Source organism: Lonchura striata, chromosome 5 (assembly GCF_046129695.1).
Source record: "Lonchura striata isolate bLonStr1 chromosome 5, bLonStr1.mat, whole genome shotgun sequence".
NCBI classification, from domain to species: domain Eukaryota; kingdom Metazoa; phylum Chordata; class Aves; order Passeriformes; family Estrildidae; genus Lonchura; species Lonchura striata.
The window spans coordinates 11,497,548-11,516,460 of record NC_134607.1 but is presented as its reverse complement, the minus strand read 5'-3'; the positions used below and the strand labels follow the sequence as shown (position 1 = coordinate 11,516,460).

Sequence of the window (18,913 nt, the reverse complement as noted above, 5' to 3'; positions counted from 1 at the left end):
CAGCAGTGAGAACTCATAGTGTACTGGTTCAGACTAGGCCATCTGGGGGCAAATCCGTTCTTTTTGGGTTAAATAATATGAGGCCACATTTTTGTTGGAAGGAGTTTCAAATCAGCAACAACAAATCTGGGAGAAGCTGTAGACTACCTTTCAACTGGAAGCACTTCTGCATACAGGTTTTCTGGGACCAGCCATTAGTTTTGTGTTAATGAAGTGATACGTGGAATAAATAAATAGACTCCACAACCTGAGGTAGTTAGGAAGTGTGTATGTACTGTTGGCACCTGGCACAAGCGAGATATCTCGAAAACTCCGACAACCACCTTTATTCTCAAAGGTGTTCCATATGCAGTACATTGCACAACTGTTCATGCATATTCAACCCCTGGCCCCGCCTGTCCTCTCCTCTCATGCTAAATAGGTCCACGCCCCTCTGGCCATGCGTGGTTTGCCGTGGTGGTCCTGCAGGGATCTCTGGTGGTCTCTTGAGGCTGAAGATTTTGATCTTCCTCATGGCTGAACTTTTGAACTCTTCCTCTCTGTGCTATTGGTCTTTCGGTGTTTTATCTGAGTACATCTGTCAGTTTTGATAGGCTTGGGGACAGAGGAGTTTCTTTATCTGGGTTGTTTGCATCCTCAGTCCCCGGTATTGCTCTTTATGCAAGAAGGTTCAGAAATTTGCATTTTCCTATGCCCTTTGTACCATGGCAGAGGTTTCTTAAGTAGAAGGTTAAAATTCAACACGTGACTCTACAAGCTAAGATATAAATGCTTAATTCATTTTGTTAACTTAGGTGAATTCCAAAAATCTCTGTTTCATTACCTAGCTATCATGAGGTAGGAATTCTTTGTTCCATATAAGATTTGGAAAATAGAAAGAAAAGACAAACAGTGTAAGTTCAGCTCCAAAGTCTCCTTCTGAAAAGATCTGGAAATGCCTTGTCAAACACTGTGTAAACTTACTCTGTTCATGAAAAATAAGGGAAGGCAATAGAAGGAAGAGTTCCTAAGACTATTACAGCATTTAACAAGCCAAAGTTTTGAGTCAGAGCCAACCTGGAACACTTTATTTTGATCTTCACCTCAGCTGTATTTTACAAGCCCAATTCTCCCAGTTATTATTCTAGCATATATTCACAGTCCCCACTTACCCTGAAGCTCGTGCTCATTCCTCAGGCTCTTGGCACTCTTCCTAAACCCCCAGCACTCGACTCTTGGGACTAACTCCCTGTTTCCATATCTCCTGAAACCGTTTGTGCCTCTGGGGTTAAGCACCAAGCCCTTACACCAGATATACCATGTCTCCAGTCAGTCTCTTCCCAGTGTGGTTCTCACCATGCATTCAGGTACCCCAAAAAATTACTTTCTGTTCCTGCTCTGAATATCCACTCCAGGTTTATGGCAGAAGTGAGCGAGAGGTGAGGATTCTTCTACCCATTGGACGTTTATAAGGTTTCTTGGCTGTGTGGATTTTCAAATGCACTTTAAGTGTTGAGCTTTTCAGGAAGGTTTTCCCACACTTGACACACTTGCAGGGCTTGGCTCCTGCATAGATCCTCAGGTGGGCACCAAGGGCTGAGCTGTGCTGGACCATTTTCCCACACTCCTCACCCTTGTCGGGTCTCTCGCCACGGTGAATCCTCAGGTGCACGTTGAGAGCTGAGCTCCAGCCAAAGCTGTCCTCGCACTCCACACACATGTAGGGCTGCTCCTAAGTGTGCAGGCTCTGGTGCTTGGCCAGGGTAGTTGCTGCACCTCCAGCCACACTTGATGCACTGGAAGGGACTGGGCAGGAGGCCACCGTGACACAGGGCAAGGCCTTTCCCCCAAGGATCCGGCGGTGAGTGGTGACCACCGAGCTCTGGCTGAAGCCCTTCCTGCACACACACGGGGCTCTTGTAGGGCTGTCACCTGTGTGCTTTTGCATGTGTGTCACCAGTGAGGAGCTGTGCCAGAAGGTCTTCCCACACTCCTGGCACTCATAGGGTTTCTCTCCAATGTGAACCCAAATGATGGCTGAGCTGTCACAGAAATGCTTCCCACACTCCTGGCACTGGCTTCTCTCCAGTGTGGACCCTCTCCAGTGTATGATGAGGGGGGAGTGGTCACTGAAGCTTTCCTCACAGCGTGGGCAATTAAAGGGTTTCTCACCCTTGTGGCTTCGCTGGTGGACGACGAGATGTGATTTGGCTGAAGCTCTTCTCACATTTGTTGCACAGGTAGTGTCTGTCTCCCATGTGGGTGCACTGTGCCTGATCACATTAGACCTCTGGCTGAAGGTCTTTTCGCACTCGCTGCCCTGGTAGGGCTTCTCCCCTGTGTGGATCCGCTGGTGATCAGGTCCGAATTGCAGGTGAAACTCTTTCCACATTCAGAGCAGCTGAAGGGTTTCTCTGCCAGGTGGATCTTCTCGTGCTGGCTCAGGTATGAACTCCAGCTGAAGCTCTTCCCACACTTTGAACACTTTAGGTTTTCTCCCCCACCTGCTGAATCTAAATGGCCCTGTTCCCACACATGGGCAGGTCTGACTCGTCCTCAGCAAGGATAGCCTTGCTGATGTGGGCTTTACCACTGTCCTTGCACTCCCAGACTTCCACCCATAAGAAGGTACCATTCCCCATCTCTTTGGAATACACATCTCTCTCTCTCACTTTCTGTTTCCAGCTCCTGCTTGTGGTCCTGTCTGTGATCAGCCTCCTGGAGGGAAATCTCCTGTCAGCTTCCTGGAGGGGAACAGATGGAGTTCATCTCTCATTGAACTCTTCTGATGAAGGTTGCCCTTCTGTGTGTCACTCATGGTCCTGTCCCCTGCAGTAGTGAACACAGGAACTAGCAATGAGTAGCTCCCTGCTTCTCTGAGGGGGAAGTCCAGACAGGGAGACCACCAAGCCCTGCTACATGTCACCCACCATGAGCTGACAGCACAGAAGAAGCACTTGGTATCTTCTCAGGGCACAGTAAGGGCATGGAGACTGAGCTGAGTGGGAAGGGAATGTGACTTAAGGGTGGAAGGCCACTGTGGCACAGACTGCAAGGGGATCCTCTGTCAAAGTTATAGCCCTAAAGGGAAAGACTTGCCTTCAAAGCTCCCATGTCCAGCAAGGTTAGAAGAACATCATGACTGCTTTTCCTTAATAATTCCCACTGTAGCTACTTCTCTTCCTACTGCCTGTGACTCACTGCTCTTCAGCCAATATTCCCATGCTTGATCATGGAAGAAATCGGCCTACAGCGCAGAAACATCCACCCCTACCCAGCAGACTATTTCTTTCCATTCTTCATTCTTTCCTTCCAGTCATAGCCCTTTCCTTAAAAAGAAAGCTCTGCAGCAAATTGTATCTACATTTCATCTACAGAACAGATAGACAACTGAGTAGAATGATAAGCTAGTTTATTAACCTTTAGACTGAAACATTTGGAGGTTCCTGGTTTTTCACAGGTTACACTCATTTGGAGACATGTTGGAAATTCATGCTAGAGTGTGAAGTACGATGGGCTGGACAGCACTGCTTACAGCCTGAACATCATCCTGTTCAGTTATGGAACAGGACGTGATCTAGCAGATTAAACCCCTCAGTTTTGTTTCAGCTGATCTGCAGATTTTGGAAGACACCGCTACACTGGTTATACCAATCCCTAGAGTTTTGTTTACAGCACTCAGGGCTGAAAAACATTTGCAGTACAAAGGTACTCAAAAGCACCTCAGAGCAGCAAACTGACCCAAATATTGTCAGTGCAAAAAGAAGAAAAAGCCATACTTTGGTTTATGTCTTTTAACATTATGAGCATATTCTTTGCTGAAAAATATACAAGATGGATTTCATTTTGGGTCATTTTGAAAGGGCATTACATACCACAGGACTTTGCCATACTCTGCCTACAGATCTTCCTGGAAGCAGAATCTATTTACTGAGGGAGCAGAAGAGGCAGAGCGAGTGTGGACTGTGCAGCATGGTACACTCCAAATTTTCAGCATTCAGCTCTTCCCTTCCCAGACAGGTTCCATGCAACTTCTCACCTTGTGAGCAGTCTCTCTACTGGCTCAATGTTGGGCTGCTTCTGGTCAAAAATTTGCTTTTCTTCATTTATCCAAAAGGTTAAAGCCAAGCTGGGGAGTGCAGATCCTGATCAGAGGAAGGAAAACAGACTTAATAAATGCCTATCATGGTAGCAATGCTGTAGGGTGGGATTATAGGAGGATAAGTATTTAGGAGCTGAAAGTAACCTAGACCATAGGAAAACGATGCCCAGAAATGTGACTCGGGTACACTGTCTGTTCTGCCATGCACACTGTGACACCACTGTTCAGGTCCAATAACCAGGGCCAGCTCAGGTAGCATGCACGTCAACTAGACATCCAGAGAGCTGCCTGGCAGCTCGCTGCCTTCTCACAGGTGTCCGAATGTTCTTAATACTGCACTTCCAGACCAAAAATGCCTCCTGATGAGTTTTGTGTAAGAAAACTGTCAATTCCTCAAACCATTTTCTCTCCATCACCTTTCTTCCTAGTGTTCTCTGCCATGGTCTGCAGCCCTGTTTAATGCTTTGTGGATCCTGTCTTGATGGATCAGCCAAGCATGCACAGATCTGGGCAAGAGACAAGATTTTGATCTGCTCACACATTATCAACAGCAGCAGCCTAAAGGCAGAATTTCTTGTCCTGTGCTACAGAAGAATGGCCTTTTGACTGCCTCTTTCCAGATGGATTTTGTAGGGCTGGCAGTGAGCAGAAAAAAAGAGTCACACACACCTGTTGGTGCACAAACACTGCCTGGGGGAGGGGGCAGCAGGATGGGGGCAGCAAGGAGGAAGCAGGAGCAGTGGAGGATAGAGTGTTCGAATGCAGGTGTTTGTGACATCAGTGGCAGAGCAGCAGAGATGACAGCTCCGGCAGGGCAAGTGGGCCCCAACCGTCATAGGCACTGCTGCCAGTGTCATGACGGCCTTGTGGGCTTGTCTGGCTTTGTCTGGTGAGTAAGAAATGTCCCTCCTCCAAACCCAGTTGTGAGGAAGGGCAGCTAACCCAGCTGCTCTTCAATCTCCCCTTCGCTCCTCAGCTTGGGCAGTTTGGAGGCAAAAGGAAGGAATGAAGCATCCTCCAATGCCTCAGGTGCAAAGATCCCAGGGCTTACAATTTTGGCAATTTTCACCACTGGAGTTGGTATTTTATTCATCAAGGAGGGCCACAGAGTGACCTTAGAGCCAGACAGGAGTCAGATCTGGATGCAGGGGCACAGGCAGGAGCAGAGGTGGAGACTGGAGATGCCATGCCAGGGACAGCTGGGTGCATTAAACCAGACATGAGTGCTAAGGCACAGGTCTGGAGTTAACCCAAAAAGCTAAGAGGGAAGAGCTGGCCCAGTAAAGCAACAGGGGAAGCAGGAGAAAGAGGTCTGAGAGAGGACTTTGGTTAAAGACCTATTTTCCCAGAGGAAGAGAGTTTGCAGAGGCTAAAAATCTTGGAAGGAAACAGTCTAATTGCTCCAGCCCTAACAACAGAGCAATATTCTCAGTTTCAGCCATGACTTCCAAGACATTTCTTCCAGTTCAAGATTTGAATCTCCAGAGCTTTGTTGAAGGTCCCTCAGCCACATACTGTCACTCCTTTCAACATGGGCAAAACATGTTTTCCACAGGTCTGGACCTTCCATCCCTAGCTTGTAAATGCATTTTCCATGTGCTGGATCCTGCACCCAGAAAAGGCAACAGAGATCTGGATTCAGTCCTCCAGCTCTTCCAAACAGGTCGTGGTTGGCATTTCCTCCCCCCCTCTGACTCCCTGCACTCTATTTTCCACCAGTGCTCTTGGGCTGGGGCTGCATAGCTGGCCCTTGGGGCACAAAGGCACAGCAGCCGGGCACACCGCTCTCTGACCAGGAATATCACCAGTTCTTCGAGTTCCTGCAGAACACCATCCAAGCCAGCACTGCCTGCCACCTTCGTGAGCTATACGGCTGCAAGAACTCACTTGTCCAGAGACTGGATGAATATGAAAATCATGGAGTCATCCCTCCAGGTAAAGCCAACCATGATTCCCAAGGACAGGCAGTTGGACAGGAGTCCTGCATGGCCCTGATCACTGGGAGAGGAAACACTCAGGATCTGGGGAGGAGAAGGGGCGGGGGAGAGCTGGGTAGCAATCCTGCAGTGAGGAGAAGGCATGGGCATCCTCTCTCACATTTCATTGGATCCACATGTGTTCCTAGGACCAGCCTCCTCTCACTCCTTGGGTCATTAAGATGACCAAGAAGCAGTGGAATTTCTCAAAGGTCCCCATATGACACAGGGGTTTTCATGGAGGGATGTCACTCCACAGGGAGGTTATTGCTAAGGGGGATGCCAGCACTGGAGTCTATCACTGGGTCTGTGTCTTTATTTGCCTCTTTCCAGGTCCTATATGCTCCGAACTTCCAGGAAAACCTTTCTTCCACAATTTCTGCACCTTTTCTCTTTATCGCTGTATTATGAAAAAGTATTTCCTTAAGGTGAGTTATTTAGCTATTTCCTGAAGACTATGGTGTACTCTGGGCAATTAATAGGAAAAAGAGAGAGCCCTGAATATGAGTAAGTGGGAAGACAGAAAGCTAAAAGACAGGGAAGACAGAAGAGAACCATGGGCAGCCCATCATCCAGGTTAATTAGCTAACACAGATGGCACCTGCATCTCCTTACCAAAAAGGAGAATTTGCAGAATGCATTCTTCAAGGAAATGAACCTTTGAGGACCACCTCAGCCCTCTTCCCCAGCTCTCATTCCCAACCAAGTTAGACAATCTAGGTTTCTCCAGAAGAAAGGTGGATTCATGTAGGCCAGAAGAAGAGAGCAAAGAGAGCTGTGAATCCCAAGAGAGATTTATGGGAAGACTTGACAAGGAAAGGATATGAAGGTTTATTTTGCTTTCCTGGGCTCATCTTAGTAGGAAATGGGAAAGATGAGATTGTGCAGTGAGAGCTAAACCCACAGAACAGGGCTGTGCATAGATGCCTGCTCCTAAGGCTCTCCAGAGGAATGTTTTCTCCTCCACAGAGGACCATGTGCCCAGGACAGAGCAGAGTGAATCAGCGCGTCAAAGAAGACACCAACATCATCATGAGCACTGATGCCATGTCATCCAGAAGCTTTGGTCCCCAGCCAGTTCCCTCCTTGTCTCCCACATCTCACTCCAGACTTGGCACAGAGGAAGCTGTGATCCCCACCTCCTCACCTGTGAGCACGCAACCAAATCCTTCCGGCCCACAAGCCACAGAGGTGACAGCCAGTGGCCAGCAGCAAGGACATCTGCCCAACAGTGACATTGAGGATCTCCTCCTGAGGATAACGGACAGCCAGGTGCAGACGTCACTGCAGACAATGAAGTTGTTGATGTCCGTTGGGAATACAGTGAAGGAGGAGGAGTTGCAGAAGGCTGCCACAAGCCTGCTAGTGGCCCTGAACAATGCAAATGTGTCTTGGTCACCAACCAACTGATACAGCTCAACAGTGTGGTAAACACAGGGGAAAAGCCATCTCTTCCAAATGCCTGGGGAAACAGAGCCATGAGAAATGCTACTGCTCAGAATTCAAAGAAAAAGATTGCATCCTCTTGGAAGTAAATGTATTGAAAATATATCATTCTCTCCTGTAAAAACTGTTTACTCAACATTAATATTCTTTGTTGTGTCATTCAAGGGATGTCACAGGAGAATGACTGATGGCTTTTCTTCATTAAATGTAGGTGTTCCTGCTCAAAAGCATTAAGAACCTTCTTTGAAAATATGTATGTGAATATGTATACACAAGGGGTGCTCTACAAGTGCAGGAAGGCTTTATCCTGCAAGGGAACTGCTGGTCCTACGCTCTCATTGTACTGGGGTTTGCACATGGTTGACATCTACTTCTGAAATGTTGTCATGAAACACACAGGATAAACATTCATATTAAGAGCCTCCTCTTGTCTCTCACAAAAAAAATCAGAGAATCTGATTCTTGGAACTTTGGCTGAAGTGCTGTTTCTTTTCTTAACAGTGAACATGCCTGTAAGTAAAACTGTGTGAAACCATCTGGAGTCTGCACTTGCTGCTAAAAGCAGAGTGGGAACTCTCCAAGAACCAGCTCTGGTTCTCTGAATCTCCACTCAGAAGAAGATGGTGTTACCTCAAGCTCAATTTAAGCTTCAGTGGTTTTGGTTTTCAGGAGACCACCACTGAAGTGAGAATCCCCTATTCACCTTCCCTTCTACAGGCTTTCTTGTTTTCTATTCCACCAAAGCACTGAGGAGAAAGGGTCAAAGGCAGCTCTCTCAATGACACACCACACCAAGCAACACCTCTGTGGAGACAGTTTGGGATGCTGGTTTCCTTTACACTGCTAAGTGACACAAACAGAGCTGAGTGAAATACAGGCTCTGTGTCTATCCATTGAAGGAAGTCGTTAGAAAGATCTCAAAATTACAGGTCCTCCATTGTCCCGGGAACTTTAATCTTTCCCAAGGCCGAAGGCAGGTCATACATGGGAAATGTGCAAGCGCTGCAACAGTCCCTAGCGGATGGGATCCTTAACAGAGCGTACACCGTCCCGGCCTCACTCAGCTCATTCCCTTCTCCCTGGAAGGTGTCCAAAGCTGCCGGATCCCTGCCTGAGGCACAACGGCTTGTGCCCCCATCCAGCCGCCTGGGCAACGACAGCTTCCCCAGCTCCAGCAGCGGGGGCACTTCTGGCAGCAGGCTTTGCTTGCCATCCCCACCCTCGCGGCTTGGCTAGCAGCCCACGCATTTGGGTGCCAGATTTGGCAGCCACGAGCAGATCTCTGCAAATTTCCCACTCGGAGGGCTCCGGCCAGGCCCTGCCCGGTGCCGCGTCCCTGGAGCATCCTCCCGCCGGGGCTGTGTGCCGGGAGAGCCGCTCCCGCACAGCTCCGTTCCCCTGGCCTGCCCTGCCCGGTGCCGCGTCCCTGGAGCATCCTCCCGCCGGGGCTGTGTGCCGGGAGAGCCGCTCCCGCACAGCTCCGTTCCCCTGGCCTGCCCTGCCCGGTGCCGCGTCCCTGGAGCATCCTCCCGCCGGGGCTGTGTGCCGGGAGAGCCGCTCCCGCACAGCTCCGTTCCCCTGGCCTGCCCGGCAGCCGGAGCCCGCCGCGGCCCCGCGGAGCGCCCGCTCCATCCCACGCTGCCCCGGCGGTCCGGCGGCGTTCCCAGCCCGTCAGGCTCAGCTGCTCCGGTCCAGCCTGCCCCGAGCGTGCCCCGGGCGCGGCGCTGGCGGTGCGGGACCGCCCGGCGGGGTGGGCCCGCTCGGCCGGGGGGCAGCGGGACCCAGCCCGGCTCGCTGCCCCCGCCGCCCTCCCCAGTGGTCCGGCCAGGAGGCGGCTGGGCGCGGGTTCGCGTCCTGTTGGCCACCGGGGCTCTCCAGAGATGGGAGCATCGTCAGCTCCCGAGTCGTAGCTCATACCTGGGCACACCACCCAGCTGGGCTTCCAGCGGTCCTTTCGCCGATTCCCAGCGCTGTCCGAGTTTCGCTGAGCCTGCGGGCCCTAGCAGGGAGGGAATATCACTGCTGAAGCGTAGAGCTGCTTTCCGTCACAAACTGGGTGACAGGCTGGTGTTTTCTTCCATGGGGCCACTTGTGGCAGCACATTTCTCCCTCTCTCAGGATTTTTCATAACGGCGCACAGAGAGAAATGAAAGAGAAAACAGTTTCTATTTCTGCTCCTTGTTTTTCCCATGTGGAATGTGTTTGGAGAGTTGTTTACCTAGAGTGATTGCTTGATTGAATTCTGGTGAGAATTGTTTGAGCCTGATGGCCAATCCAACCCACCTGTGGCTGGACTTGAGCAAGAGGGTCATGAGTTGTGTTAGAGTTAGGGATATAGAGTTAGAAAATGTAGTATGTAGTTTTAGTATCTTCCTTTATATAATATATTAATGTATTTTAGCATAGTTATAATAAAGAAATAATTCGGCCTTCTGAATTGAGTCAGGCATCATAATTTCTTCCCATTGGGTTCGCCTGCATTTTCAACAGCCACTTTCCTTGAGATGACTGGAGGCTTTACTCCTTTACTCTGCTACTACTTCTAAGGGTTTTCAGAGACTCCAGTCACCATGGAAGCTTCTGTATTAAGGTGCAACAGAACACTTCCCAGGGCACACATATGTACAGCTTGTGCCACAGGAAAGGATCCATCCATCCATCCCAGACAAAGTTTACCAATTGCAGTGCCTCCTGCAAGCACTGCTTGTGCTCAGCCATGTACCTTTTCCCCATAGGAATGCAGGAATAGCTGTTCCCTTTGAATGGCATAGAACAGTAAGTAAGGGGCTAAGGTATGTGGCAATGACATAAAGATTTTGGATGGACTTTTGAGAAGAATGGCAGAAAAAAGGTTCACCAAGCCTTCCCCACATCCAGCTGAGGAAAAGTTTTTTCAGTTTTCAGGAGCAACTGCCTTCCCAGTTCACCAGCTGCTGCAGAAGTCTCCTGATCTTGGGAGATAGTAACCGCAGCTTCCACCGGAGTGCAGCCCAATAAAGCAGGTTTCAAGACATCTTCATCAGTTTGCTGCTGCTGCTATGCACAGGTAACCCACTTGTTGCACCTTGCAGAGATTTTCTTCACTGGGTATTCAAGAGCAGCTCGTTGTGCTTCCTCCACACAGTATTTATCAAACATTAGGTCTTGTAGGGCCTCATGCTCAGGGATGGGCAGCTTCTGCTGATACCTGTGAAGAAGGAAAACAAAGAGAATTTGGAATAAGAGACCAAAGAACACCATTCAGTCCAGGCTGTAGAGATGTAGCCAAGTTTCTAAAATGTAATAGGTAGGAGAAGTAAGGGTGTTTGGAGAAGAAATTTTTCTGCAAGCACTTTCTTAGGAAAATAAAGGTGATGTTGCTACTAGGGAATTGCTCATGTATATTATTAGTTAGCAGACAGCTGAGCATTTATACTATTGGCTATCCAGGCTCAAGCTATCCTAACCTGACAGCTGAATTATTATAAAAGCTGGATACACTCTCAAGAAAGGCTTCCAGTCCTAGTAGGATTTGGGACCAGGAACCGTTCCTAGCTTAGAGATGAGCATGGATCTGAGGGTGCAGGCAGTTCTGGCCAAAGGCTTCCTCCCTCTCCAGTCTGGCAGGTGTCACAGAGGCTCTGGCACCAATGGTGACTCTTGCCAGAAGTAACTCAAGTTTGGAGATCTTCCTCATCCTGCTCCTGCACTGCTGATATCAGGGAATTTCCTGGAGATGGCAACACCTGCCTTTGCTGCTGTAGCACCATTCTGAGCATCCTCTCCTATGGCACTGCCATAGCCTCCTGGGAGCCATGGACTTGGAACTGCCGTGTCCAGGAGAATCGCTGCTGTTCCTCTGGCTTCTGGGGGTGCATATTTGGAGGCCTGCTTTTTTATATTCTGCTTAAAAAAAAAAAGGTTTCAGACCTTGATTCCCCTCTCTCAGCCTTTAATAAATCATCTCTTCTGTAACTCTTTTGGAGTGGACAAAAATTTCATAAAGGTCTTTCTCATAACCTTTATTGTGACTATGCTTCATAACTGTTACAACTCTTATTAGATCCTAGATTATACACCATCTTTTTCCAGATTAGAAGTTTAAAATATACAGTACAATTCTTAGTTTCCTCTAGGTACAAGATGTTATTACACATATTTACCTTTTTTTTTTTTTTTGTAAAAACATTAGCAATTTTTTCACTGTTTTATATCTTTCCCTTCTGAACTCATTTGTTTCCTGTTTTTACTTCCCTTTCAGAAGACCTTTTATATGATTTATTCTTGTAATGATTCTCCAGTCCTTCCATACAACTTTTTAGAGATGTAGCTGTTGCAACCTGTACTTACTAGATATTCATTGCTGTTTTGATGTATACTTTCGTAAGATGTTAAAACAAGTATTTTTCATTTGTGTGGACTGCAAATTTTTTTTACATTTTTAGGGGAAAATATATTTTAAAATATTTGGATAGCATATTTAAAAATAAAGTTTGATTACCCGCCCAATAGCCATCAAGTAGATCTGTTTCTGTCATCTAAAAATAAAGCAAGCTTTTGATTTGACACAAACATTGAGACTTTTTTATCCTGTACAAAGGAAAATAGAAAAAATATGCTATTACAGTTTTATCTTCAACTGCACATCACTTTTATTCTTAAGTGAAGACTCCTCATTATTGAAGAGAACCAATTGAGGCAGTGCAGCTCTAGGTTAACACATGATCAGAACCTCGGTAATTAAAAGCAGAAAATAGCTTGGATGCCATCACAAGGCAACAGCACATTCTCTTGTTGTCATTCCCTCTGTCAGACTAAATCTAATTCCATTACAACCACCCTTGTGCTGCAAAGGTGGAGCTCTGATCTCAAAAATGCCATTTGGGGCAGAGATTTTCCATGTGTGAAGGCATCCTCCCTTCCCAGAGGTATTGGAAGTTCCCTCTCCGCACTCCATTCCATCCATAAATTGAACACTGACAATCCAGAAGCGTTATACACTACAACACTGGGATGTATTTTGTTCCTTAGGTAGATCTAAAGCAATCTGGAAGTTGCTCAGCCTCTTATGCCCTCTTCAACTGAGCACTTGTAACTTTTCTTCCTATAATAATCCAACCAAACTACTTTACTAACTGCTCCAAGTAATGGCCAGAAGATTTTGCTGTGTTTTCCCCATTATGTTTTATTTTAACCTGAGTTAAGTTAGTACTGCTTTGCAAATGCTGACACTTTTATATTTGAAATTCCCATCATACTAGAGAGATTGGATAGGTGATCTTCAAACTTTATAGATGATACTGACCACAGAGTATCAATAGGAAATATCAGGACAAAAGTTAATCCTATATAGACATCAAAAAATCCTCAATTTTTAACTTTTTTTTTTTTTATTCTGGAAGAAACAAATTTAACAGCACTGTTATGCATACAACAAAGTGACCTAGGAATGAAGATGAGCAAGCTAATAGTCCTTCAGATTCCAGTTTTCAAGGGTGACATTAGTGGGACACTGCTTGGAGCACTGCTTACACAGTTCTTATGTCAGGATGAAGCTTACAGAACAAAGTAAGATGGGTTTTTTATTGGTCTTGAAGGGGTAATTTCTTTCACAAAACATCCAAGACTTCTCAGGGAACAGAAGGGATCACACTGTGCTATGCAAGGCTGCCATGATCTAAGAGTCCAGATTACATTGCAATATTTAAATAACCTTGGCATTGACGGCCAAAAGGGCAGTGCGATTTCCAAGGCTACGTAATAAAAGGCTGTGTGTAGATCCAGCTCTGAAACAAAGCCCAGCTACAAGATACATTTGTTTTCTAGATTTGCAGAGAGCCTTTTTCTCTTTCCCAGACCATCCTCTCCAGGATGATTGCAACAAGACCAAAACACACACTCACCAACACAACTCCTCCAAACCTGCCAGGAAGATCAGTGCATTCAGCTGCTTCTCCGAAACACTTTTCAATTTACACACTTTTCTACTTACTTTAAAAACTAACAGTATATTTATGTGCCATCATTTTTAAAAAGTCTCTTTGCTTGAACATAACTACCAAGCTTGTTAAAAGCTGCATAGTTAATACTATGATCCCTCTTTCTTTTTTTACATTACTCCTAGGGGGTGGGGGGTCGGGGGGGAGTGAGGGGCAAGGAGACAGAGACACCTCACCTCCAGATGTCTGTGTGGAAACAGAGGAGTGTATTCTGTAGGCTACCCTTTATAAAGACTTTTGAAAGACCCGATCTGGATATTCTCATTGTTCTGAACTCCATGCCCCCTCGGGGTCCAGCCAGCAAAATGCTTGAAGCTTCATACAAGATCTGACTGGGAGAAGCCCCTGTCAGTTAATCTTGGAGTTTAGTTATATGGCATATCTGGTAACATCTTTTTATTTGCTTCACCTTGGAAAACAAAATTCCAAGGAGCTCTTGAAATTAACCTTTTCCAAGAGCTCCTTTTGTATCCTTTAGTTGCTCTGAAAGATAACAATTTAACAAGAAAATAAATAGATGAAGCAAAATTAGCAGTATTTTATTTGCCCTGAAACTAAGAATTTATAACCTTCACTTTTTACAAGCATGATTTTATGCAAGTGATAAGGAATTAAGTTTTCCATCCACACTAAAGAAATGGATGTGGCCTTACCCACGGCTGCATTACCTCCAAGGCTGTTACTGCTCTGCCAGGAGTTCATCCATGGCCATGGTTCTGAGGTGCTCCAGCACGACCCCATGCACAGACATTGATGTTTCAAGGGGTACCTGCTGAGCATGGTCTTATCCACAGCCACAGAGGGTTCAAGTTTATCCTTGGGCCACAATCCCTTCTTGGGCATGGCAAAACCACAGCCACAGATGCTCTGAGAGGTTCCTGCTCTGCCGTGGGCTTATTCCCAGCCACTGATGCCTGGGGGTGGCCTGTTCCCATGTGGGCTCATCCACAAGTCACAGCTCCCTCGACTGGAGCTCACACTGGAGTTCCAGCAGCACAGAAACAGCAGCGTTTCCCTGGCCACCTGCCAGCCCAGGTGTGTCACCATGGCTGTCATCCTTGTCCCCAGGCAAAGCACAGCAAGAGGAGAAGCATTACAACCAGCATCAAAATCAAAATGAAACCCCTAATGAGCCCCATGGCAAGCACAGGAGCCTGACGACTCGACAGCACCAACAGTGAGAAATCAAATCCTGCACATTTCAGCCAAAGCTGCTCTTATCTCAAACCCTTCAAACTCCATGTCAGGAGCTTGAAGGGTTTGAGTCCAAAAAGGACTGCCATGGTTTAATCCCAGCTGGCAACTCAGCCCCACACAGCTGCTTGCTCACTCACCCACAGCGGGATGGGGGAGGGAATCAGGAAAAGGATAGAACTCATGGCTTGAAATAAACACAATTTAATAGGTAAAGGAAAAATGATGCACACAAACACTGCAAAATAAGTAATCTATTCCACATCCTCCACCTGCAGGTAGATGTTCAGCCATCTCGAGGAAAGGAGGGCTCCATCACACATAACGGTGACTTGGAATGACAAACACCATCACTCCTGACATCCTCCACTTCCTTCTTCCTCCAGCTTTATGTGCTAAATATGATGCCATAGGGCATGGGATACTCCTTGGGTCACCTGGGGTGAGCAGTGTCCCCACCCAACTCCTTGTGCTCACCCAGCCCACTCCCTCGTTGGTGGGGTGAGATGCAGAAAAGGCCTTGATGCTGTGTAAACACTGCTCAGCAAAAGTGAGAACATCCCTGTGGTAGCAACACTGTCTCAGCTCCAATCCAAAAGAATGCCCATGGCAGCTACTATGAAAAAAAATTACCCCAGGCCAATCAGCTCATCTCAGTAGCTTCACAAAGGCTGGTTTCCATATCAAAATAAAACTCAGTTGGTCACAGTCATGTTCCATATTGTCAGATGCTGAAAACGGCACTAATTTGTAACCGTTTTCACAAATTTTTGTTTAAGGTTCCGCAGTACAGTATTTCCACTGTTCATCTCCTCACAAGCAATGAACAATCAAACCTCCTTTGCAGGTCTATCTGTGACATTGAGGCTGCCACTGCCACGGTCTGCAGCATGAAACACAGGAGATGGTGCTACTGAAGCAAAAAACCACTGCCATACATTATCCTAGCTCCCTGTGCCAGTGAAATATATTTTGTCATTCAATCTATATGCTCCAATTTTATTTAACAGTTTTCATCCCTGATACCTAGTATTCTCTCATTACTAAAATTCACATACCAGTCTTTGGCACCAGCAGGGAAGAAGAAGCCTTTAATCATTGCAAACCTGGCCACTGCATACCCCAAGCTACTGGCACACCACAGGAGAGGAATCCAGTTGTCAAAAATTATGGTAGGTGAGAATTGGAAGCAAGAAGCATTTGCAAACCAAAGCACATGGGTAATGATCCAGGCCTGAAGTCCACTGATTTCATACTTATTCACGATACTTAAAATATGAAGGAAAAAGGGAGTGTTAGTGACCCCACATTAATCCAGCTTTTAATTAATATGGGTATGCACAGAATACAGAGAAGCTCCATCATGGGCTCATGAAATGACTGCCTCATCCTCCCAGCTAAATACCCTGAATGTTCCATTAGACTCTACTGTACCCATCAGGCTTTGTTAGGGTGAGTTTTTCTCCTCACAAAACTGAATTTAGTCTCTCTCCCAAATGCTAGTAACTATAGTAACAAGTTAGTAACAGCTATAGTACCCTTTCTAACAGTTCACATCACACATTTTTTTTCAAGTCCCTTGGGTTAATGGAGCTTGAGCAGGTAAAACTATCTTGCCAAATATCAGCAATAGTCTGCTGACAATTTTAAGTGCCAAAACTATCAACCAGTACTTTTCCACTGATGGTATGGTGCCTACAAGATTAATAGTTTCCCTAATTATAAGAGATAAAAAATGCTGTAACTTGTTCTAAAAGATAATATAGATCACTTTCTATTTTTGTTTCAACTGAACCAGTGAGGAAGGTGAGAGCATTTATGTCCATGTTTCCTCCGGCTACACAATGGTTATTAAAAACTCTAAGAACAGACATACTATAGTTTCAGAAGATTGCTTGATGTGCATGTATTCCAAGAAAGACCTTCCCAGCAGAGGTGTCATCCTATTTCAGTGGTGAGGCAGAACAGTTGGTAACTAGATTCAGCTCCTTGTCCTTTTATTTTGATCTATTTTTTGATCTATTAATTTAAAACAAATGGGTATCGTTGTTATATAGTTGCTTTTTTGTAAAAATCTTCTTAAGGAGTCTTTCTAGGAGCAGAAGGCACTTCAGCCACCGAGCAAGGGGGATTGCTAAATAAAACCAAACGTTCTGGAAGAGTGGGAACCAGTGTCCAAGGAAATAATTTACACCTGCACTTGGGTCACAACATCCTGCTGCAGCACTATGGGCTGGGTACTTTAGGCATCCACAGAGCCCTTAAGGGCAACTGGGCCAAGTTGTCTTGTTACCAAGGCAGCCAAAGAGTCCCTCAGTCACCCTGGGGCCCCTGGGGTAGTTACTGAGCTCTCCACAGGCCTCTGACTGTTCTGTGCCGTTTCCAATGGCCCACACAGAAAAAGACCTAGGGGTGCTGGCCAAGAGCTGACAAACATGAGCCCAGGTGTGCCCAGGTGGCCAAGAACAATAGGATCCTGGCTATGTGCCAAAAGGAGAAGGTCAATGGTCACCCTGTTCTGCAGAGTTGCCCACCTGGTAGCTCCCTCCTCTTCTAGGAGGTCACTGAGCACTGTTGAAGTTAGATTTGCCTGTTTTGCTACCCAGTACTCAAGGTGGCCCAATTCCCCAAGTGCTTTGGCTGCCATGGCAAGAATGCAGAAACTGCAGCCCTTGCTGGTAATGACCAATGCTCAACGTTTGAGTCACAGTGTTTATCCAATTCTAGTACACTGCGCTTAACCTTTTGGATAGCCGAATTATTAACTTTAGTCTGCCAATTTAAAATTTGTGTTTAGTTAGGAGAAAACAGGGACAGCTGCCCGATGGCACATAGGCCTCCTATAAGATGAGAGGGGATCCCTGCCCAGACCCTCTGCCCACAAATGAAAAGTGTTCCCTTTGGGAGTTTCAGGGGCACTTGACATTCGCTCGATGGGAGGTTGAGGTGCATGATGGCTTTGCACCAATTTGCCACCTGAAACTCTTTCCGGTGAATTTTAACAGAAATGTAAGATTTGGGGTATAATAGGGCTTGTAAATAAATTGAACGTAAAATGGGCAATAGCTGAACCTAACAACTTAATTTTGGCGGGCTCCTTAGCTAATTCTGACAACTTGGAAGATCATTTTCTTAAAAGTAAAGGGTTTGTAATTGGAACATAATGCTTATAAATTAAAGGTGGCTCTGTATTGATGTTGTGTGTGAGGGTCCTGAGCTGCAGTAGATACTGTTCCAGTGAAAACAGGATCCCCACCAGGCAAGCTGACATGGGGTCATCCGGTGAGGCCATTGACAAAGATGACCATGTTGGAGCTCATGGGCTAGGGTCACCCAGACATTCTGCCTGGGTTGAGGCACAATCCACATCTTGATGGACAGGGATTGGATCAGCACTTAGAGCTAGAAGAGCAGTTGTTTCCACATCTTTGCATTGGGTGGGTGTCTCTTAAACACAAAAAAAAGGAAAAGCAAGGAAAAGCATTAGAGAGAACTCATATCAAAGTTTTTTCAGAAAACAAGGAAAGAAAATCTGGGACCTCTGGGTCCTCTACTTCTTTAATCTTCCTCCGATTGGAGGCGATGGTGGCATCTGATGGATCATCAGTTTGTGACAGGGTGTTAGTCTGGTGATGGCAATCTATCTCTTTTGGGGGAACATAACGGCTTAACCTATTTATGGGGAACCCACTTTGGACCTGAGAGTGTGGGTACGCTTGTGTACCCCTGCCCCCAAGTAAGTAATTCATGTGGCCCCCGGGTCTGCTGCGTCTCCAGATCTTTTATGAGCACGGGTGGCTCGTCATGGAATTCCAGCCTGTTCTTTTGGCTGGAAGTGTTGGATTACCAGTAGGCTGAGGGTTTGGGGACTTGAACTCCAGCTCTCTTTTTCTGGCCTACATTTCACTCTAGCCAGCTCCTCAGCATCAGAGGAATACTATCTGATGGGTAATCCTTTCAGTACCCACTAGCTGCTGTTAAAACTTTCTTGGTGTTATCCCTGCCTCTGTCTGAATCTTTGTACCTTCCCCCCAGCTTGGGACCCCACCTGTGCACCAGAAGCTGCTCCTTAAATAAATAAAGAATATCACCAGAAGTGCAGGCTTTCCAACAGGAATTTTGGATTGACCACATTTATAAGGCCTCCATGGGCAAAAATATACTTTTGGTCTGGAATTAGGCAAGTACCACTGGAGCAGCACAGCTTTATGGCCTAGCTGGATTTTTCGTATGAGCCA

General features: G+C 46.6%; 1 pseudogene; it reads right to left on the bottom strand.

Annotated features, from left to right (window-relative positions):
* Positions 1–1,396: 1,396 nt before the first annotated feature.
* Positions 1,397–2,797, bottom strand: LOC144246314 (uncharacterized; annotated as a pseudogene).
* Between the last annotated feature and the right edge of the window lie 16,116 nt (positions 2,798–18,913).